Here is a 24,996-nt window from a genome sequence, read left to right as displayed (position 1 = left end):
TTCTATCTCTTTTTGAATTTGGTAAGAAACTTATTTTTATGTTCCTCAAATACCTCAAATTGATGGAAATAGGAATTACTGAGAGGGGGGGAAGGGGGTGAACCAATAATCTACAAACTTTAGTTGCTAATTGGATATTATTAATTACTTTGAACTATACATAGAAAAGTAATAAAATAATGTGGAACAATAACAATAACCATGCAAAAAGATAACTCATAACACCATTTTTTAAACTAGGAAAATCCTAGCCAAGAGAAAAATGTAGTGGGGATGATACCCACTAGATAATACATTGGTAAATAAGTTCCTTGTTAGAGGATGAAACCTTTTAAGATTCAATGAGAAAATTTAGTATACAGAGTCCTTGTTAGGAGACTTTGAATCCCTGTTAGGAGATTCCAACCCTATTAGGAGTTGTTGCAACCCTTTTAGGAGTTGTAGTATAGTAGATGCAAGATGAGCCCACTACCCAAACATGCACTTCCAATTACAAGAAGAGCTCACTAGCCAAACAAGTAATTAGACTTTTGGAATATAAATAATGTAACTTCTTTCTTGACTAATATCTAATCTTTAGCTCAATCTTGGATCACAAAAATAGATTCTCAAAGCTTCATATATATCACTTTTACAGTAAGTTTGCATATCACAATACTTGCACAACTTACACTTGCACACACATTTGAATTCAGAAGATATCCTTGGCATAACTACCATGTCTTTACACAAATTTCTACTAGGTTGGCTAATACCACAATATAATTTTCCAACTTAGAGTAAACATCTACGACGTTGGCCCTAATTGGTTGAGTAATTATTTTGTAAACAAAATATTTCCTTTCCTTTAATGATGTTGTCATGTTCTACTGATAAAACATGAGTATCTCTTTTCTATATAATGAATACAAACTTTTGAGGTTATACATGTCATCATCAACATGTATAAAATCTCCATCTAACTTTACTAGTCATAATACGTTGTCAGTAATAAGTTACATACAAAATAATACACTGTTGTAAACCAAATTCATACTTAGACAATAATCTGAGTACCAAAAGCTAAGTATCTTTACTTCTAATTTTTCCTACAAGAATGTACATTATGTGTTTCCATAAATAATAAAAATTACATATCTTCATTAGCCAATTGTCAATAATCTTCCTCTTTGGCATTGATGGCAACAAAATAGGGAAAATTGTCTAAATATCAAAAACTTATAAAAAATAATATAGTAACATGACATTAATTAGCTATTACAACTTTTCCATCTTACATATGCTCACCATTACAATATGATTTCATACCTTACAATATTATTTTCTCCTTTACTTGATTTACAAATTTCTTATGCATCTTCTCCCCCTTTGACATCAATGAAAAATGTTAGAATGTCAAAAGTATCAAAACAATTGTTGTCAAAAATACTATAAACATCTACCTTAAACTAATAGTATCTTCATGCAATCATCAAAACTTTCCTTAAGATTAGTTAAACCTTTTGTCCATGTAACCTTGGCTGACTTAGTAGAGGTGAGAATTGCACATATTGCATATAATGCAATCTCAACTACATTAAGGTCAAAGTATAAAAACTTAGAATAAGTTTCCTTGGCCTTGACACATTCTTTCAACTATCTCTAAACAATAGATAGTTTTAGAGAAATAGACTCTCTAAAATATAATAATCTCTTCAAATTTTGTTACTTGAGAAGTTCTAGTTTCCTGATATCACAATGAATTTTGGCCACTTGTCCTTCACAGTCATCAACTTTACTAGAATGATGTTGTATCTGACTGGATAAAGCTTCTAGCTCACTCATCTTACCTTCAATCTGACTATCAAGATCCTTTTTCAACTAATGAGATAAGGTACACTTGATGTAAAATACATTTCCATCCTTTTGACATTTTTGAAGTTCCTTGATACAAGTATCAAGACTTATCAAATCATTCATGATGTTTTGATAAATAGTGCTAAAGAAGTTAGCAACATGTCAGATCTATGCCTTACATTCTACAACATTCAAAAAAATTGAAAATTCCTTATCAAAATATTATATTACTACTTGTACCCTCTATTTAGGATCTACCTCTGTATGTTGGACTACTAAAGTACTATGTAATGTGTCAATAACCTCCAACAAGGTTCTCTACAGGGTCCTCGTTGTTCTGTTCTTTTCAATAGGTTTTGAGAAAGATGAGATCAAGTCAATTTGATCATCATCATCATTTTTCAAGATAGTAAGTAAAAGCAGGGTAGATGAACTAGAAGAATTAGTTTCATCTTCCCTTTGCTTATTTTTAGCTACCCCTTTGACTCTTCTTTCTTCTTTCTTCTTCCTCTTTTGTTTCTCTTTATTTTATTCCTTTTACTCTCTTTTCTTCCTCCTCTATTCCTTTCTTCTTATCTTTCTCTATTCTTATTTTCATTTCTTCTTTAAGTATTCTTTTCTTTTCTTCCTCAACTTATCTTTTCATTTCATCTGCAAGCAATTTTTGTGTGCCTTCTTCTATTTTCCTCTTTTCTTCTTCTAATAACCTCTTCTCTTCATCAATTTGCTTCAATTCATCTTCAATATCCCTGGCATGAGATTCAGTCTATTCAAAAATATCAAAGGGTTAGAATCATAAATGTTAATGGTAATATTGGTCTCATCAATCTGCATAGTTTCACCACTTACTAACACTTCTAAGGTTTAGGGTTTTGTTGAAGATGGTGCCTTGGATTCTGTCAACATCTAACTTATAGTTGATGTAGTTCCCCTTCTTATTTTGTCCTTCTTATCAACCATAAAAAGAAATGGTCTCACCTTGTTTCTCAAGTAAGGTGCTAGATGTTCAACAATCTATTGACTTCTCCATCATTATTCTTGCATATTTTCCTTATCATAGACTTTCAAAGTTCTATGTCCTCTTCTAGAGCTGGTGCCTTCTTCTTAATAAGTCTACCATAGACTTTTTGATTTATTGTTTCTTCAATATCTATAAGTTTCAGATTCTTAGCTATCATGTTTCTTGTAATAGAGATATCAATCTAATCTTTCTCAAAATTATCATACAAGTCATAAAATTTGTTCATCTAAACAAAGTTGTCTTCATTAGCAATGGCTGAATTTATCTTCTCAATCTTCGTCTTCCAGGGTTCCTAAGCTTTTCCTACTGATTGTTTAGAAGCAATTACATTCTCTACCTATTTAGCTTCTTGTTCTTGTTCTTCTACTTCTTCTTCTTCTTCTTCTTCACTAGAATCAACAATTACATCAACACTGTCTTTTTTCTCTTTCCTAGTCTAGTGGCTTGTTGATTGACCATTTTTGTCTTGGTGGTCACAACTTTCACTAATCTTTTTGATTTCCTCTTTGGCTCACTTGGCTATACATATGATACTATTGTTGGAAATGAGAATAGAGTAACTGACAGGGGGAGGGGGGTGAATTAGTTACTACAAAAACTTTCCACAATCCCTAAGATGTCTGAATATACCCTTGATCTGATTAATAAATATTGAATCTTGATAATGCAACAAATGATAAATATTAAGAACTAATATAATATCATCTGCAAAGTAATTTAGCAATTAAGAACACAAGAGACACCAGATTTAATGTGGAAACTCAATATGGGAAAAACCACCAATGTAACTTTTTCACTCTTCTAAAGTGAGCCCTGTTAGGAGCCAACCCTGTTAAAGGTTACAAAAACACACTGTTAGGTGTGACCCTATTAAAGGATTTAATCACCCTATTAGGAGTGGCCTTGCTAGAGGTCTTTAGAACAATTCAACCGAACTATCACCTTGTTAGAGAATTTATTGAATGGCTGTTAAACCAACTCTGTTAAGAGATTTTGATTACACTATTACAATGGTTAGAAAGCAACAATGAAATGACCTGATATAATGTGCAACTTATTTTTGCCGATTGCAGATCTCTGTTATGCTCGACTGGATCCTTACTGATCAAATACAACTTTTTAGCTCCTTTAACACATTTGATCCTTTATCAAACTTTTCTCAACATTCGCCTCTACATACTATAATTCGCATTCATAACCATTTTCATATTCACACACTTTAATCCATAACTTGAATGACCATATATACCTTTCAGATTATCTAAGTCAGCTTGAATAACTAACTAAAACAAACAATTACAATAGTTGGCTAAAAGTAATTAATTTGTAGATCGTAATACTGGCTGACCCTGCACGAAAAACTTTTTTTAGAAAATAATTCCTATGTTAACCGACTGAGCTTGGTCTATACAGCGAACTTAGTGACAATCCTTCAGTCGCCGAGAGAACTCGGTAAGTATTGAGTTTCCTGAGATAACTGAGTAAGCTCAGTGGAAACTACCCTTTAGAGACTAAGTGAAGCTCAGTTAACACTAGCTTTTCACATTTCCTTTGTTGACCGAGTTAGCTCGATTAACACTGTCTTCCATATTTCCTTCAATGACCGAGTGAGCTTGGTTGGCACTGTAAATTGCATTGCAGACTGTCTGAGCTTGGTGAACTTGAGACTAATGACTGATATGACATTTGTGTGACATCAAGGACACCATTATCCAACAATCTCCCTCTTTGGCATTGATGGCAACACAATATGTCATAACAGAAATGAAATTTTGAAAATATGTTCAACAAGATAATAAACTTCTCCCTTTTTCAATAATAGATAACATATTTCTCCCTCTTTCAATAGTCTCCTTCTATTAGGGGACTTCATAGAAAATTTTTCAAATCTTCACAAATTTCAGAAGGATATGACAGTAAAATCTCTCCCTCTTTGACAACACATGCCAAAGGAAAAAAAAGTTAAGTGAATTATAATGTACCTTTAGTACCAATTCATATGCAATGATTTCTGATAAAATTGCATCAATAGATAGATCTTCAATCCTATATGCATTGATGCATCACTAGAACTTTTTTTTTTTAGTGGACTTCTGATAGGGGAATGACCCCTAACTTACCTCTGAGATACAAAAATGCATCCTTAGGTAAAGGTTTTGTGAATATGTCAGCAATTTTTTCTTTTATATGGACATATTCCAATCTGATCTCCTTGTCTTGCACCAATTCTCTAACAAAATAATATTTTATTGCAATATGCTTGGTCTTGGAATGCATCACTGGATTCTTAGATATGTTGATTGCATTAGTATTGTCACAGAACATGACAATTGGTTCTTTGATTTCCATCTTCATTCTTTGCAATAACTACTTAAACCAAACAATATTTTAACAGTTTACTACTGCAGCAACATACTCTGCCTCTGCTGTAGATTGGGATGTACAATTCTGCTTTTTGCTTGTCCAAGAAACTAATCTTTTTCCAAGAAAGAATGCTCCTCCACTTGTGCTTTTTCTGTCATCAAGGTTTTCTTCCCAATTAGCATCAGTAAACACTTTCAAATCCAAATTACCTCCAAATTTGTACCATAATCCATAATCTTCAGTTCCTTTCAAATATCTCATTATTCTTTTGATTTCCATCAGATGAGTTTCTCTTGGTTTTGTTGAAAATCTTGCAACAATACCAACTGCAAGGGCAATATCCGGCCTGGTATGAACTACATATTGCAATTTTTCAATCATAGATTTATACAATGTTTGATCTGCCTCTTTGGATTCATCATCTTTGGTAAGTTTCAATCCAGTACACATAGGAGTTCCAATAGGTTTATAGTCCTCCATACCAAACTTTTTCAATATCTCCTTGATGTATTTAAATTGAGTGATGTAGATGCCATTCTTATTTTTTTGAATTTGAAGACCAAAAAAGAATTTTATTTCACCAAACATAGACATTTCAAATTCCTTGTTCATTTGTTCTAAAAATTCTTTGCAAAGATCATCATGCCCTGTGAAAACAGTATCATTTACAAATATTTCTGCCAAGACAATCTTATTATCTAGTCCTTCCTTTATATACAAGCTACTATTATCATCAGTTCTTTGAAAACCAATCTGAATAAGATAGTTATGCAAACTTTCATACCATGCTCGAGGGGCTTGTTTCAGACCATATAGTGCCTTGTGTAATTTTCATACCGCATCTTTTTTATCTGGATCAACAAAGCCTTTAGGTTGTTCAATGTAAACCTCTTCATCCAATATTCCATTGAGGAATGTTGACTTGACATCCATCTGATAAACTCTGAATCCTTTGTGAGCAGCATATGCAAGTAATGTTCTAAATCCTTCCAATCTTGCAACAGGAGCAAAGGTTTCTCCATAATCTATGCCTTCTTCTTGAGAGTATCCTTTGCATACCAATCTGGCTTTATTTCTAGATACTTTACCATCTTTAGTCAACTTGTTTCTAAATACCCACTTGGTTCCAATTAAATTCTTATTTTTAAGCCTGGGTACTAGAGTCCATGTCTTGTTCTTCTCTATTTGTTCTATTTCCTCTTTCATTGCCTTAATCCAACTATCATTTGTCAATGCATCTTTAATGCTTCTAGGTTCAAAATCAGCAAGTAAACAAGTATTTTTTAGTTTTCTTCTTGTCAACGTTCCTTCAGACTTGTCTTCAATGATTTGATCTGGATCATGATGTCTTCTGACATATTTAGCTAATATAGGTTCTTTGCCTCTTGAATGAGTTTCATTGTTATCTCCTTGTGCTTCAATTTCATGTTTAGGCTGTTCTAGTTCGGTAAGAATTGGCTCAAGTGCTTCAGACTCAGTAGATACTTGTTCGGTAGTGTCTGAATGTTGTTGTGGCTCGATTTGAACTTTTTGCAACTCGGTTACTGGTGACTCAGGAGTTGAGGATTCTTGAGTGAACGGTATGCTTGGTATAGTATTTGGTTCAATGTAAAAAAATCTTCTGTAATCTTCAAATACCTTTTTGTTTTCTTTTTTCAAATTTGTCTGCAAACTCATCAACTTTCACATGTGCACTTTCTATAACTTTGTGAGTGGATAGATTTAAACATCTATATTCTTTTCTTTTGCAAGAATATCCTAAAAATATTCCTTCATCACCTTTTACATCAAATTTTCCTTTTCTAGATTCTTTCAAAATATAACATTTGCTTCCAAATACTTTTAGATAACTTACATTTGGTTTTTAGCCATACCATAATTCATAGGGAGTTTTGAATGAGTCCTTCTTCAACTATACTCGGTTTAAGGTATGAATTGTAGTGCTGATGTCTTCCTTCCAGTATTTGATAGCAATCTTCTTTTCTATCATCAGGGTTCTTACACAATCCATGATGGATCTATTTCTTCTTTCATCTATTCCATTTTGTTCAGGAGTTCTTGGTGCTAAGACCTATCTTTTAATACCTTTTTCAATGCAGAAGTTGTTGAATTCATGTGAGATAAATTCACCACCTCTATCTGACCTTAAGAATTTTACTCTTTTTCCTTTTTCTTTCTCTACTCTTGCTAAATACCATTTGAATTTCTCAAATGCTTCTGATTTATTCCTTAGATACATGACAGTCATCATTCTTGAGTAGTCATCAACAAAAAGAATGAAAAAATTTTCTGCAGTATAGCTTTCTATTCCATTGGGTCCACACAAATTAGTATGCAAAATTTCCAATATATCTTCAAACTGATAGTTCTTACTTTTAAAACTAGTCTTTCCCATTTTTCCAATCTAACAATTCTTGCATAGTCCAACCTCAGGTTTCTTAATGTTAGGAATGCCTCTTACTTTATTGAATTTTCTTATTTTTACCAGGTTATCAAAATTGACATGACACAACCTTTTATGACTTAACCAACTTTCTTCAATTTGAGCAATAAAACATGAGCATTCACCAAGTTCTAGATAGAACAAGTTACCTTTAGTTTGAGTGCCAGATCCTATCAGCTTTCCTTTCTCATTCAACAATCTTGCTTTTTCGTGCATGAATTCCACCTTGAATCTAGTATTGAGTAATTGTGCCATGCTTAACAAATTATGTTTAAGACCTTCAACCCAATAGGAATTATTACATACAAGTTCTTTGGTTAGACAAATTCTTCCTCTTCCTTTTATGAAACAAGGTTCATTATTACTAAACCTTACATTGCCACCATCATAGTCTTCAAACTGATCAAACTTAGTTTTATCACCAGTCATATGATGTGAGCAACCACTGTCTATAATCCATGTACCATTCTTACTTAAATGAGAGACAAGTGCCATTTTATCTTTCTCATCACTGTCAGAATAATCTTTAATGGCAATATAAACAATTTTATCCTCACTATTATCAGAGTCTTTAGAATTTTCAGCCATGAAGCATGATTTCTTACCTTTGTTCTTGAATTTTTTGAAGTCTTTCTCGTCATTCCATTTGTAATCTTTCTTTTCATCATTGTTTTGCTTTTTTGGACACCTTGTTGCAATATGACCAATTTCTTCACAAGAAAAATAGATTAGAGGAACTTTACCTTTGGATTTTCCTCTGCCTCTAGAGTATTTTCTTGCAAGTAGAGCTTCAATCACTTCAAGATCACTGTCTGAACTTTGTCTTGATTCATCTTCACTTTCTGACTGAGATTCCTTCTCCTTTTTGTTTTTCCCTTTGAGTGAGAGCTTGGCTTGAAATGCTGATTCAATGTTTTTGGAGGCTAGAACATAGTTGTCAAAGTTATCTAATTCAAATGCAGTTAGTCTTCCAAATATGGCCTCAAGATTTATTTGATGATTTGCTTCACACCTTTCTTGAATTGCAGAAAATCTAATTGCATAAACGGGAAGCAAAGTTCTGAGAACTTTTCTTATAACTATTTCTCCTTTGGTATCACCTCTAGATGCTCTGATTGCACTCACACATGCTTTAACTCTTTCAACATACTTTGCAATGTTTTCATCCTCTTTCATCCTCATTTGATCAAATTGTCCTCTTAGACTTTCTGCTTTTTCTCTTCTTACATTATCACCTCTTCCATAGATCTCTTTTAGCTTGTTCCACATCTCAAAGACAATTGTGTAGTCGTTAATGTCATCAAATTCTTCATAACTGAGAGTGGATGTTATGTCTATCATCATATTGTTGTGAATCTTCTTTTCAGCAATGTCATTGATAGACAATGTGCCAGGAGGTTCTTCATATTTTTCTTCAAGGTATTTTAGTCCAATATCACCAACAGTAACCAAATGAAGTCTCATCAATCCTTGCCATACAGAGAAGTTATCTTTGTTGAGTTTTGGAATTTCTCTTTTGTAAGACATCTTGATCTTTGGCTTAGATCCTTGAAATCTTTTCTTGCAAGCACCAAAATCTCTGATACCGATTGTTGGAAATGAGAATAGAGTAACTGAGAGGGGGAGGGGGGTGAATCAGTTACTACAAAAACTTTCCATATCCCTAAGATGTCTGAATATACCCTTGATCTGATTAATAAATATTGAATCTTGATAATGCAGCAAATGATAAATATTAAGAACTGATATGATATCATGCACAAAGTAATTTAGCAATTAAGAACACAAGAGACACCAGATTTAACGTGGAAACTCAATATGAAAAAACTCACCAATGTAACTTGTAGTGCCTGCCCCTAGTTCGCATTTTGTTATCGTTGTTGAACTCTTTTAAAGCTAGTTTTATGTTATTGGTTAGCAGCATTCTTTTGAGATTATCAGATATTGTGCTATGGATTCAGTTTATTATGTGATGATATTACTTAGACTCTACATTTCATGTATGTATAATGATTATTTTTAGTGTTTACAATTATTGATGATGATCATTACATTGCTTTCAGTTATTAATGATGATTAGTAAGATGATTTATTATCATATGTGCTTTCTTATGGATACTTACCTCATACTTGCATGTGTATGGTGTGCATGTTTGCCTTGCGTGTTTGCTTTTTTATGACATGTCTAATGTGGTTAAGGAAGGGAGTCATAGTCACCTACTAGTCAAGATCTACACGATGCACTACTTCTTGCCATTGCTTGTTTAGTTAGTATATATTGTGCTTATACATGCATAATTTTTATGTAGGTTGCAAGTACCCGGTATCGACTTTCCTAAATTGCCAAGATGAGCGTACCCTATCAATTATCTCAATGATAAGAGAGGGGAGATAAATTCTCAAGTCCAAATCCCAACCCTTTGAGCCATTTGTCCTAATTAAAAAATTAGGACAAGTATCTAAGTTGAATACCCACCGAATGTGGTGGATGACATATTTCGTGATTTTTAACCCTTTAGATTTATTTTGTATGATTTGTTCTATGATAGATTTTCATATTTTACCTTGGAGGTCTATGGTGAATTTTTCATTGATTAAGTCTTAATAAATAGATTTAATTAATAAATTATTTATTTGAAAAAATTAATAAAATATCATGATCTTTGATATTTTGATTGTAATTAATTAAATGTGAATTTTTGGAAAAAAAGAATTAAATAAAAATAAAAATTAATAATAATTATAAAATAATAATAAAGTAATAAATAAATTAATAATAATAAAAGTTATAAAAATTAAAATGAAAGTTATAAAATTTAAATAAAAATTATTTAAAAAGTAAATTGGAGTTATAAGCTTGCATGGAAATTAACATTTGTCAACAACACGGGTGTTAGTGCATCAATTAAGCACAAGGTGTCTACAATTCTATGACTCATCAAAAAAAAATGGAAAAGACCCATGCTGAGTTGGTGACACCTTTTAGCAGTTTCAAGAAGCATTCCAAAGGTTTTTTTGAGCTCTTGATATTCAGGCATTCATAGAAGCTTAAATGAAAAGCTTAATGGAAGCTAAAAGCTTAATGGAAGCTAAAAGCTTAATGGAAGCTACAAGCTTAAGGGAAGCCTTGAGCTACAAGCTTAAAAAAAATAGAAACTTCAAAGCTTACATGCATGGGAGAAGATTCATATGCTCATATATTTTCTACTTGCTTCTATGCTCCTTCTAGCTCTTCTAATCACTTGGAGGATTTGATCGGCTTGTATTCTTGGAAGAATTGTGAATGATGGAGAAGGAAGGGATTTCCTATGGACTTCTGAGGCATGGAAAATTAGCATCAGTGTCCAGGTGCACTCGTGATATTCTCATATTCCCTTTGCACTCTTTCTCTTCCTGTCTTCATCATATCTATTTTATGTGTTTGAATATTCTCTGTATTTGAAATTGGAATCTAGATATTTAATTTGGATGAAAAAAAAAATAGAAAAACCCTAGTTCCAAATGAAAAAAAAATTAGATCTTAATTATGTTTGGGTTTGAATTTATATTGTGAAATTAGATAGACAAGATTTGAAATTAAAATAGAAATTCTAAGTTGAAACTTCGTATGATTAGATGTAATATTTTTATCAAATTATATTTTTAGATGCATATGAACAAACCCTTTTATGGTTAAATTTAGAGAATAATTACATTTTAAGAGGAAATTCTTAAATCATCACAGATTGTCCTGTCGTTGTCCCTTGGATAGACCCAAACTCAGTCATTCATAAGTTTTTATCGTGATCAAATTTATTCGATCGCTCTAGTCAGAATTGGCGCAACTTGGCCCTCTCCAACATACTTCAATTTTAGCCCGATCCAATAGTTTATTAAGGAGATATGGCCGTTGTACTGGGATTGTTTTATTCAAAGACAGATATTTTTTCATTTTTCATAACCAAGAGTTCTTTATCCTTAAACTTCACAAAAATAATATATAAAAGCATGGAATGAACTAAAAATATTATTGAAATCTTCCCTTATTAGAATCTTATTAGTATGCATTAGTTTTATATGGTTTATTATTTAATCTAATTAAATCAAATTTAATTAAGATTAATTAATAGTAGAAGAAGTGTAATTAATTATTAGTCAATCTAAGTAAATGGATGAGAGAAAATTAAAATAAAAGAGATTTTAATATAATTTATATAGTGGACTTTTTATAATATATATTAGATACTATTTAATATATATTAAACAATTTTAGAGTTGTTTAATGAAGATGATAATGTTAAGAATTTGGAGATTATTCATGTTAAAATCTACAACGAGTCTTATTAGTTTGTGATAGGGATCTCTTTCAAACAACGTTTATATAGATAAAATATTATTAGAACAGTTAGAAAATGGAGTCTAATGGTTAATTTTAGTATTGATTATATAATTGTAAGCTTATAATTTATATTATGTTGATTTAAATTTAGAAACTCTGAATGATATTGGATTAAGACTGAATTATTATATTATTGGTTATTACGTTTGAATATCTTAATGGAGTTAAGAGTTAGCCAAATATTAACTAATGAGTTTATGGAAGGATTCTATAGATCAAGTATGTATAGTTTGAGGATTTTATTATTCATTAATGTTTGTAAGGACTAGCAAACTATTAATAAATAATGGTTTAAATAGATATCAACAAATTTGGTTAGATTTAATCTAGAGGAGATTAGTTAATGATTGAAGTACTGTAAAAGATATTAATCAAATTGAATTGGTTAATAATTTGGAGGAGTATTAATTAATTGAATCAACGTACATAGGAAAAACTTATTTGAGATAATAATACTTGATATTGGAGATTTATTATAACTTGTTATTATTAAAATAAAAATGGGAACATGACTAATGTGGTCATTATAGATTTATTAATAAGATTTTAAATATAGTTTGTCATTAAATATTAGCAAGTTATTATTATTGAACTATGAATATGAACATTTGTGTATGGTTAACTTTTAGTTATTAGTCAACTAAATATTCATTGGGTTGATGGTTTGGTTGTGAAATTATTAATTAAATCAATTAACTAAAGTTAAAATGAATTTAATCAATAATTATGTTATGTAATAAAGATTTAATTGATATGATTCTTTTAACAAGGTTGTAAAATATTGATATCAAAGTTGATAGGCCTTATTCTCATGACTTGAATAATAACCTCAGATGTTTTAATGGTGAGACGTAGTAATATTGAATTGATAAATATTAAATGAAAAAATTCATGGAATCATGTACCTATGTTAATTGGTAAATTAAATTGATCATTTTAATTAAGTTATAATCTTCTTAATCGAAGATTGATAATTGGTTATTTTATGAATGAATAATGATCTTTTGATTATGTTGAAATGTAGAAGTAACATTAAAGAAGAGTTGATCAATTAGTACTATGGATCTTAGTGAATAAAGCAAATGATTTAATGAGTAAATATTTATCCTTAAGTTATTGTTAGAATGTAATTCTTAATAATGAAAAGGTAATGCTAGTAGGGAACAATTGGGTTGACTTGTAGGTCAAATGATGAAACTTAAAACACTTGAAGTATACTTGCAAATAGAAAACTGAAAATTCCTACACATTATTCAACTATGTAAATTTAGTAAACCAAAACATGTGTTTGCATCGTGTAGTCTATATGCTTCTTGTTTTTGGGTTTTGGGTTAACTAGTTTTGACTAGTCCTAAGATGTTTCCAGAGGCTCAGGGATTATGAGATGTGATAGCATGTTGATCTTATTTGGTCTTGATCTTTATAAGCCCAACCATGTTTATGTGATTGTATGCTCTATGAAATGTTTGTATTTGTTCTTCAGCCTTCATGTGTGAAGCTGAGATGTATATATATCGGAGATGCTTGAGCTAATCATTTTTGAGTCATCGATCAGTTATCCTTGAATTATTTTCTAGTCACCATGATGAGACTAAAATGTAAATTTATTTCTTGATGATGTCATGTTGTGACATGTTTGACTCAACCATTTTAGAGTCTTTGATCAGTATGATTTTGAGATATTCTTGGTTGCTTGTTGAAAACCAATGGATATTGTGATCTATTTTGAGATATAATTTTAATTATTGAGAACCAATTGATACTTATGATTATCAGTGTTGCCTTCAGTTTCCAATAGAGAACTGTTGTGGTCATGATTTTCTATGGATGCTTTTTAAGATGCTCATAGAGATTTGTTGATTCTTATGTTGGAGATTTAATGATTCTTACTATAGATATTTGATGCTTTTATGTATATTTGATGAATTTATTATGGATTATCTTTTATGATTTTGAAATTTATGATTCCATGAGCTTAGGGTAGGTAATCTACTTGTGGTGTCAGAAAGTGGCTTGCAAAGGGGGTCGGGGCTCTAAGTGGCTGCTAGGGTACCTCATTGTAAGTTTGGTTAATAAGTGATAACATTTACACACTAAATGGGGATTAAATGAACCTAAAAAAATAATTTTTGATGTTCTCGCTCATGCCTTGATTGCTTGTATAGGCTAGAATGGAAGTAGTGAGAATGCATGGTTACGACCGTGCATTCCGTAGTATGCTTCATCAGTAGGAGAGGATACTAGTGGCTGCATGAGATAAATATGGACCCATGGAGTTTAGCTAACTACTAGGGTAACTTATACGTGATAATTGCGATGACACTTTCTCGCTTGCAGAGTAGGTTTCCTACATGTCATTGTGTGCCTATGGGAATTAGATGTCAATTTTGTGTGATGGAACATTTGAGTTAGTATACTTTTAGGATTTTTGGACTTATAGAGATTTGTGCTAAGTGTATTGATATCTTATTTGGGACTTGAGATTATCTCCTCAGCACAGTTGGAGTGGAACACTTAGGTTCCACGCGGTCGGGTGGTAGAATATTTTCACTCTTATCATTTGAGATCCGTCCGAGACATCGTGGATGGAGTATCCTTGGTTGGTATTTATTCTTCATTATGTTCTTGGAGCATTATGATAGATAATATACTTTATGATGGATCTATCTACTGGTATATTTCTTATATTGATGATTTGCTTTACTTTGCCTATGTTAGTTGATAATTTATTATGTTTTACTTTGCATGTTAGTAGGATGTTTTAGGAGTGACATTCCTACTATGTTAATATCGATAATCTCTTCGGTGCTTTGGAATGTTACGCACAAAAGGATGGCTAAGATCACGATGGTCTTTAGAATGATGCTATTTACGGTTGGGAGGAACCGTGCACTTAGTTATTTATGTTTGTGATATATGATTATATTTTGTGATGATGTATCATTAATGATATGTAGTTTCATTTATGTTATTGCATCATGGATTAATATTAGATGATGATGATGTACTTTATTTACTTGGATGTTTATTCTTCTAAGTTTTTCATACCCTGTCATATGTATAGTAGATGATTGAGCTAAACTAAAATATAATTACAAAAGGACACTTGTATATTGTTTAAGTACACTGGATGTGTCATTGTTATTTCATAAGGATGGGATGTTAGATGAATAGTTAATTCAGATGTGATACAATGTTAAGAGATCTTTAAAGAATTTAGCATGTTATGTATATATGTTATGTTTATTTTTAGTTGAATTGTTACTATTACTTTTACAAATGTTATGAATGGTTTTATCTTTCATATTTAAAAACAAATTGTTTGGCAAACTTTGTAAAAAATTTCAGATCCCTTGGCAGGGCATTACATTTGGTATCAGAGCATGAGTTTCAACATTGAGAGCTCTGGGTATATTGGAATGCTACTAGTTATTAATTAGTTGAATAAAACGAAAACTTAAAACTATCATGTGTATCTTTTTCCAACTGAAAACTTGAAACTAGGTGAACTAAAACAGAACTTAAAACTGTTACTTGCATATTTTTTTTTCTATTTTAACACTTAGCTTTCAAAACTAAAAATTTTACCAAAAATCTAAATGAAGGCAAAACTAAAAACTAAAACTCATTCTAGTTGCAAAACATGTATCTTTTATCTATGTTGTAAGGTAGTAAACCTTTGCTTATCTTTGCAATCATTATATTGCTCTTGTTTAAAATGAATTAAGGGATTTATTTTAGTAGTTGTTAAAAGAATAAATGTTGGATCAATATGGTTTTCGGTTTACCATTAAACTAGAATCATATTACTCTAAGTGTGTTGTAAAATCCTTAGTGGAATCATGTTTTCCTACAGAGGGAAAAGGGTTCAATGGGACCTGCAGAGTGAGTATATTAGTTTTTCATTCTTATAGGCTTCCAGGAGTAAGCCTAATCCCAGGGGAGGTGGATGTAGTGCTTTCCCCTAATTTTCATTTTGTTATCGTTGCTGAACTCTTTTAAAGCTAGTTTTATGTTATTAATTAGCAGCATTCTTTTGAGATTATCTGATATTGTGCTATGGATACAGTTTATTATGTGATGAGATTACTTAGACTCTACATTTCATGTATGTATAATGATTATTTTTAGTGTTTGCAATTATTTATGATAATCATTACATTGCTTTCAGTTATTAATGATGATTAGTAAGATGATTTATTATCATATGTGCTTTCTTATGGATACTTACCTCATACTTGCATGTGTATGGTGTGCGTGTTTGCCTTGTGTGTTTGCTTTTGTATGGCATGTCTGATGTGGTTAAGGAAGGGAGTCGTAGTCACCTACTAGTCAGGATCTACACAATGCACTACTTCATGCCATTGCTTGTTTAGTTAGTATATATTGTGCTTATACATGCATAATTTTTATGCAGGTTGCAGGTACCGGATAACGACTTCTCTAAATTTCCAGGATGAGCGTACCCTATCACATTATCTCAATGATAAGAGGGGAGATAAATTCTCAAGTCCAAATTCCAACCCTTTGAGCCATTTGTCCTAATTGGAAAATTAGGACACGTATCTGAGTTGAATACCCACCGAATGTGTCGGATGACATATTTCATGTTTTTTAACCCTTTAGATTTATTTTGTATGATTTGTTCTATGATGGATTTTCATATTTTATCTTGGAGGTCTATGGTGAATTTTCCATTAATTAAGTCTTAATAAATAGATTTAATTAATAAATTATTTATTTGAGAAAATTAATAAAATATCATGATCTTTGATATTTTGATTGTAATTAATTAAATGTGAATTTTTGGAAAAAAATAATTAAATAAAAATAAAAATTAATAATAATTATAAAATAATAATAAAGTAATAAATAAAATAATAATAAAAGTTATAAAATATAAAATGAAAGTTATAAAATTTAAATAGAAATTATTTAAAAAGTAAATTGGAGTTATAAGCTTGCATGAGAATTAATATGTGTCAAAAATACGGAGGTTAATGCATCAATTAAGCACAAGGTGTCTACAATTCTATGACTCATCAAAAAGAATTGGAAAAGATCCATGCTTAGTTGGTGACAACTTTTAGTGGTTTCAAGAAGCATTCTAAAGGTTTCTTGAGAGCTCTTGATATTAAGGCATTCATAGAACTTAAATGAAAAGCTTAATGGAAGCTAAAAGCTTAAGGGAAGCCTCGAGCTACAAGCTAAAAAAAAATAGAAACTTCAAAGCTTACATGCATGGGAGAAGATTCATATGCTCATATATTTTCTACTTGCTTCTATGCTCCTTCTAGCTCTTCTAATCACTTGGAGGATTCGATCGGCTTGGATTCTTGGAAGAATTGTGAATGATGGAGAAGGAAGGGATTTTCTATGGACTTCTGAAGCATGGCAAATTAGCATCAGTGTTCAGGTGCACTCATGATATTCTCATATTCCCTTTGCACTCTTTCTCTTCCTATCTTCATCATATCTATTTTATGTGTCTAAATACTCTTTGTATTTGAAATTGAAATCTAGATATTTTATTTGGTTGAGAAGAAAACAATAGAAAAATCTTAGTTCCAAATGAGAAAGAAATTAGATCTTAATCAGGTTTGGGTTCAAATTTATATTGTGAAATTAGATAGACAAGATTTGAAATTAAAATAGAAATTGTAAATTAAAAATTCATATGATTAGATGTAATATTTTTATTAAATTATATTTTTAGATGCATATGAACAAACCTTTTTATGGTTAAATTTAGAGGACAATTGCATTTTAGGAAGAAATTCTTAATTCATCACAGATTGTCCTGTCGCTGCCCCTTGGATAGACCCCAACTCAGTCATTCATAACTTTTTATCGTGATCAAATTTATTCAATTGCTCCAGTCAAAATTGGCGCAACTTGGCCCTCTCTAACATATTTAAATTTCAGCCCGATCCAACAGTTGATTAGGGAGATATGGCCATCGTACTGGGACTGTTTTATTCAAAGACAGATATTTCTCCATTTCCCATAACCAAGAGTTCTTGATCTTTAAACTTCACTAAAATAATATATCAAATCATGGAATGAATTAAAGATATTATTGGAATCTTCCCTTATTAGAATCTTATTAGTATGCATTAGTTTAATATAGTTTATTATTTAATCTATTTAAATCAAATTTAATTAAGATTAATTAATAGTAGAAGAAGTCTAATTAATTATTAGTCAATCTAGTTAAATGGATGAGAGAAAATTAAAATAAAAAAGATTTTAATAAAATTTATATAGTGGACTTTTTGTAATATATATTCGATACTATTTAATATATATTAAATAATTTTAGAGTTGTTTAATGAAGATGATAATGTTAAGAATTTGGAGATTACTCATGTTAAAATCTACAATGAGTCTTGTTAGTTTGTGATAGGGATCTCTTTCAAACAACGTTTATATAGACAAAATATTATTAGAACAATTAGAAAATGGAGTCTAATGGTTGATTTTAATATTGATTAAATAATTGTAAGATAATATTTTATATTATGTTGATTTAAATTTAGAAATTCTGAATGATATTGGATTAAGACTGAATTATTATGTTATTGGTTAATACGTTTGAATACCTTAATGGAGTTAAGAGTTAGCCAAATATTAACTAATGAGTTTATGGAAGGATTCTATAGATCGAGTATGTATAGTTTGAAGAGTTTATTATTTATTAATGTTTGTAAGGACTAGCAAACTATTAATAAATAATGGTTTAAATAGATATCAACAAATTTGGTTAGAGTTAATCTAGAGGAGATTAGTTAATGATTGAAGTACTGTAAAAGATATTAATAAAATTGAATTAGTTAATAATTTGGAGGAGTATTAATTAATTGAATCAACGTACATAGGAGAAACTTATTTGAGATAATAATACTTGGTATTGGAGATTTATTATAACTTGTTATTATTAAAATAAAAATGGGAACATGACGAATGTGGTCATTATAGATTTATTAATAAGATTTTTAATATAAATTGTCATTAAATATTAGCAAGTTATTATTATTGAACTATGAATATGAACATTTGTGTATGGTTGACTTTTAGCTATTAGTCAACTAAATATTCATTGGGTTGATAGTTTGGTTGTTAAATTATTAATTAAATCAATTAACTAAATTTAATTGGATTTAATCAATAATTATGTTATGTAATAAAGATTTAATTGATATGATTCTTTTAACAAGGTTGTAAAATATTGATATCAAAGTTGATAGGCCTTATTCTAATTACTTGAATAATAACTTTAGATGTTTTAATGGTGAGACATAGTAATATTGAATTGAAAACTATTAAATGACAAAAGTCATGGAATCATGTACCTATGTTAATTGGTAAATTATATTGATCATTTTAATTAAGTTATAATCTTCTTACTCGAAGATTGATAATTGGTTATTTTATGAATGAATAATGATCCTTTGATTATGTTGAAATGTAGAAGTAACATTAAGGAAGAGTTGATCAATTACTACTATGGATCTTAGCGAATAAATCAAATGATTTAATGAGTAAATATTTATTTTTAAGTTATTCTTAGAATGTAATTCTTAATAATGGAAGGGTAATGCTAGCAGGGAACATTGGGTTGACTTCTAGGTCAAATGATGAAACTTAAAACACTTGAAGTATACTTGCAAATAGAAAACTGAAAACCCCTCCACATTATTCAACTATGTGAATTTAGTAAACCAAAATATGTGTTTGCATTGTGTATTCTATATGCTTCTTTTTTTGAGTTTTGGGTTGACTAGTGTTGACCAGTCCTAGGATGTTACCAGAGGCTCGAGGATTATGAGATGTGATGGCATGTTGATCTTATTTGGTCTTGATCTTTATAAGCCAAACCATTGTTATGTGATCGTATGCTCTATGAAATATTTGTATTTGTTCTTCAGCCTTCATGTGTGAAGCTGAGATGTATATATATCTAAGATGCTTGAGCTAATCATTTTTGAGTCATCGATTAGTTATCCTTGGATTATTTTCTAGTCACCATGATGGGACTAAAATGTGAATTTATTTCTTGATAATGTCATGCTGTGACATGTTTGACTCAACCATTTTGGAGTCTTTGATCAGTATGATTTTGAGATATTCTTAGTTGCTTGTTGAGAACCAATGGATATTGTGATCTATTTTGAGATATAATTTTGGTTATTCAGAACCAATTGATACTTATGATTATCAGTGATGCCTTCAGTTGCCAATAGAGAACTATTGTGGTCATGATTTTCTATGGATGCTTTTTCAGATGCTCTTGGAGATTTGTTGATTCTTATCTTGGAGATTTGATGATTCTTACTATGGATATTTGATGCTTTTATGCATATTTGATCAATTTATTATAGATTATCTTTTATGATTTTGAGATTTATGATTCCATAAGCTTAGGGTAGGTAATCTACTTGTAGTGTCGAGAAGTGGCTTGCAATGGGGGCCGGGGCCCTAAGTGGCTGCCAGGGTAACTCATTGTAAGTTTGGTTAATAAGTGATAATATTTACACACTAAATGGAGATTAAATGAATCTAAAAAGATAATTGTTGATGTTCTCACCCATGCCTTGAGTGCTTGTACAAGCTAGGATGGGAGTAGTGAGAACGCATGGTTGGGACCGTGCATTTCGTAGTATGCCTCGTCAGTATGAGAGGATACTAGTGGCCGCGTGAGATCGGTATGGACCTGTCGAGTCTAGCTAACTGCCACAGTAACTTGTACGTGATAATTTTGATGAAGCTTTCCCACTTGCAGTGTAGGTTTTCTACATGTCATTGTGTGCCTCTGGAAATTAGACGTCAATTTTGTGTGCTGGAACCTTTGAGTTAGTATACTTTTAGGATTTTTGGACTTATAGAGATTTGTGCTATGTGTATTGATATCCTATTTGGGACTTAAGATTATCTCCTCAGCACGGTGGGAGTGGACCAATTACGTTTCACGCAGTCGGGTGGTAGTGTATTTTCACTCTTATCATTTGAGATCCGTCCGAGACACCGTGGCTGGAGTATCCTTGGTTGGTATTTATTCTTAATTATGTTCTTGGAGCATTATGATAGATAATATACCTTATGATGGATCTATCTACTAGTATGTTTCTTATATTGATGATTTTCTTTACTTTGCATATGTTAGTTGATGATTTATTATGCTTTACTTTGCTTGTTAGTAGGATGTTTTAGGAGTGACATTCCTACTATGTTAATACCGATGATCTCTTCGGTGCTTTGGAATGCTACGCACGAAAGGATGGCTAGGATCCATGATGGTCTTTAGAATGATACTATTTATGGTTGAGAGGAACCGTGCACTTAGTTATTTATTTTTTTGATATATGGTTATCTCTTGTGATGGTGTATCATGTATGAATGTGGTTTCATTTATGTTATTGCATCATGGATTAATATTAGATGATGATGATGTACTTTATTTACTTGGATGTTTATTCTTCTAAGTTTTTCATACCCTGTCATATGTATAGTAGATGATTGAGCTAAACTAAAATATAATTACAAAAGGACACTTGTATATTGTTTAAGTACACTGGATGTGTCATTGTTATTTCATAAGGATGGGATGTTAGATGAATAGTTAATTTAGATGTGATACAATGTTAAGAGATCTTTAAAGAATTTAGCCTGTTATGTATATATGTTATGTTTATTTTCAGTTGAATTGTTACTATTACTTTTACAAATGTTATGAATGGTTTTATCTTTCATATTTAAAAACAAATTATTTGGCAAACTTTGTAAAAAATTTCAGATCCCTTGGCGGGGCATTACATTTGGTATCTGAGCATGAGTTTCAACATTGAGAGCTCTGGGTATATTGGAATGCTACTAGTTATTAACTAGTTGAATAAAATGAAAACTTAAAACTATCATGTGTATTTTTTTCCAACTGAAAACTTGAAACTAGGTGAACTAAAATAGAACTTAAAACTGTTACTTGCATATTTTTTTTATATTTCAACACTTAGCTTTCAAAACTAAAAATTTTACTAAAAATCTAAACGAAGGCAAACTAAAAATTGAAACACATTCTAGTTGCAAAACATGTATCTTTTATTTATGTTGTAAGGTAGTAAACCTCTGTTTATCTTTGCAATCATTAAGTTGCTCTTGTTTAGAATGAATTAAGGGATCTATTTTAGTAGTTGTTAAAAGAATAAATGTTGGATCAATATAATTTTCAGTTTACCATTAAACCAGAATCATATTGCTCTAAGTGTGTAATAATATCCTTAGTGGAATCATGTTTTCCTACAGAGGGACAAGGGTTAAATGGGACCTACAAAGTGAGTATCTTAGTTTTTCATTTTTGTAGGCTTCCAAGAGTAAGCCTAATCCCAGGGGGGGTGGATGTAGTGCCTGCCCCTAGTTCGCATTTTTTTATCGTTGCTGAACTCTTTTAAAGCTAGTTTTATGTTATTGATTAGCAGCATTCTTTTGAGATTATCAGATATTGTGCTATGGATTCAGTTTATTATGTGATGAGATTACTTAGACTCTACATTTCATGTATGTTTAATGATTACTTTTAGTGTTCACAATTATTGATGATGATCATCACATTGCTTTCAGTTATTAATGATGATTAGTAAGATGATTTATTATTATATGTTCTTTCTTATGGATACTTACCCCATACTTGCATGTGTATGGTGTGCGTGTTTGTCTTGCGTGTTTTCTTTTGTATGGTGTGTCTGATGTGGTTAAGAAAGGGAGTCGTAGTCATCTGCTAGTCAAGATTTACACGATGCACAACTTCTTACCATTGCTTGTTTAGTTAGTATATATTTTTCTTGTACATGCATAATTTTTATGCAGGTTGTACGTATCGGGTATCAACTTTCTTGAATTGCCAGGATGAGCGTACCATATCACATTATCTCAATGATAAGAGAGAGGAGATAAATTCTCAAGTCCAAATCTCAACCCTTTAGGCCATTTGTCCTAATTGAAAAATTAGGATAAGTATCTGAGTTGAATACCCACCAAATGTGTCGGATGACATATTTTGTGATTTTTAACCTTTTAGATTTATTTTGTATGATTTGTTTTATGATTGGTTTTCATATTTTATCTTGGAAGTCTATGGTGAATTTTCCATTAAGGCTTAATAAATAGATTTAATTAATAAATTATTTATTTGAGAAAATAAATAAAATATCATGATTTTTGATATTTTGATTGTAATTAATTAAATGTGAATTTTTGGAGAAAAGGAATTAAATAAAAATTAAAATTAATAATAATTATAAAATAATAATAAAGTAATAAATAAAATAATAATAAAAGTTATAAAAATTAAAATGAAAGTTATAAAATTTAAATAGAAATTATTTAAAAAGTAAATTGGAGTTATAAGCTTGCATGGGAATTCACATATGTCAACAACATGTGTAAATTTGATTGTAATCAATTAAGCACAAGGTGTTTACAATTCTATGACTTCTCAAAAATAATTAGAAAAGACTCATGCTTAGTTGGTGACACCTTTTAGTAGTTTCAATAAGCATTCCAAAGGTTTCTTGAGAGCTCTTAATATTCAGACATTCATAGAAGCTTAAATAAAAAGCTTAATGAAAGCTAAAAGCTTAAGGGAAGCCTCGAGCTACAAGCTAAAAAAAAAAAAAAAAACTTCAAAGCTTACATGCATGGGAGAAGATTCATATGCTCATATATTTTCTACTTACTTCTATGCTCCTTCTAGCTCTTCTAATCACTTGGAGGATTCAATCGGCTTGGATTCTTGGAAGAATTGTGAATGATAGAGAAGGAAGAAATTTTCTATGGACTTCTGAGGCATGGCAAATTAGCATCAGTGTCCAGGTGCACTCGTAATATTCTCATATTTCCTTTGCACTCTTTTTCTTTCTGTCTTCATCATATCTATTTTATGTGTCTGAACACTCTCTGTATTTGAAATTAGAATCTAGATATTTTATTTGGATGAGAAGAAAATAATAGAAAAATCTTAGTTCCAAATGAGAAAGAAATTAGATTTTAATCGGGTTAGGGTTCGAATTTATATTATGAAATTAGATAGATAAGATTTGAAATTAAAATAGAAATTGTAAGTTGAAAATTCGTATGATTATATGCAATCTTTTTATCAAATTATATTTTTAGATGCATATGAACAAACCCTTTTATAGTTAAATTTAGAGAATAATTACATTTTAAGAGAAAATTCTTAATTCATCATAGATTGTCCTATCGCTGTCCCTTGGATAGACCCGAACTCAGTCATTCATAAATTTTTATCGTGATCGAATTTATTTAATCACTCTAGTCAAAATTGGTGCAACTTGACCCTCTCCAACATATTTAAATTTCAGCCCGATCCAATGATTGATTAGGGAGATATGGCCGTCGTACTGGGACTGTTTTATTCAAAGAAAGATATTTTTCCATTTCCTATAACCAAGAGTTCTTTATCCTTAAACTTCACAAAAATAATATATCAAAGCATGGAATGAATTGAAGATATTATTGAAATCTTCCCTTATTAGAATCTTATTAGTATGTATTAGTTTTATATGATTTATTATCTAATATAATTAAATCAAATTTAATTAAGATTAATTAATAGTAGAAGCAGTGTAATTAATTATTAGTAAATCTAAGTAAATGGATGCGAGAAAATTAAAATAAAAGAGATTTTAATATAGTTTATATAGTGGAATTCTTATAATATATATTGGATACAATTTAATATATATTAAACAATTTTAGAATTGTTTAATGAAGATGATAATGTTAAGAATTTGGAGATTATTCATGTTAAAATTTATAAGGAGTCTTATTAGTTTGTGATAGGGATCTCTTTCAAAAAATATTTATATAGACAAAATATTATTAGAACAATTTAAAAATGGAGTCTAATGGTTGATTTTAATATTGATTAAATAATTGTAA

This window comes from Cupressus sempervirens, chromosome 1 (genome assembly GCF_028749045.1).
Source record: "Cupressus sempervirens isolate cs-2001-9-10 chromosome 1, ASM2874904v1, whole genome shotgun sequence".
NCBI classification, from domain to species: Eukaryota; Viridiplantae; Streptophyta; class Pinopsida; order Cupressales; family Cupressaceae; genus Cupressus; species Cupressus sempervirens.
Note: the sequence above shows the minus strand (reverse complement) of the source record.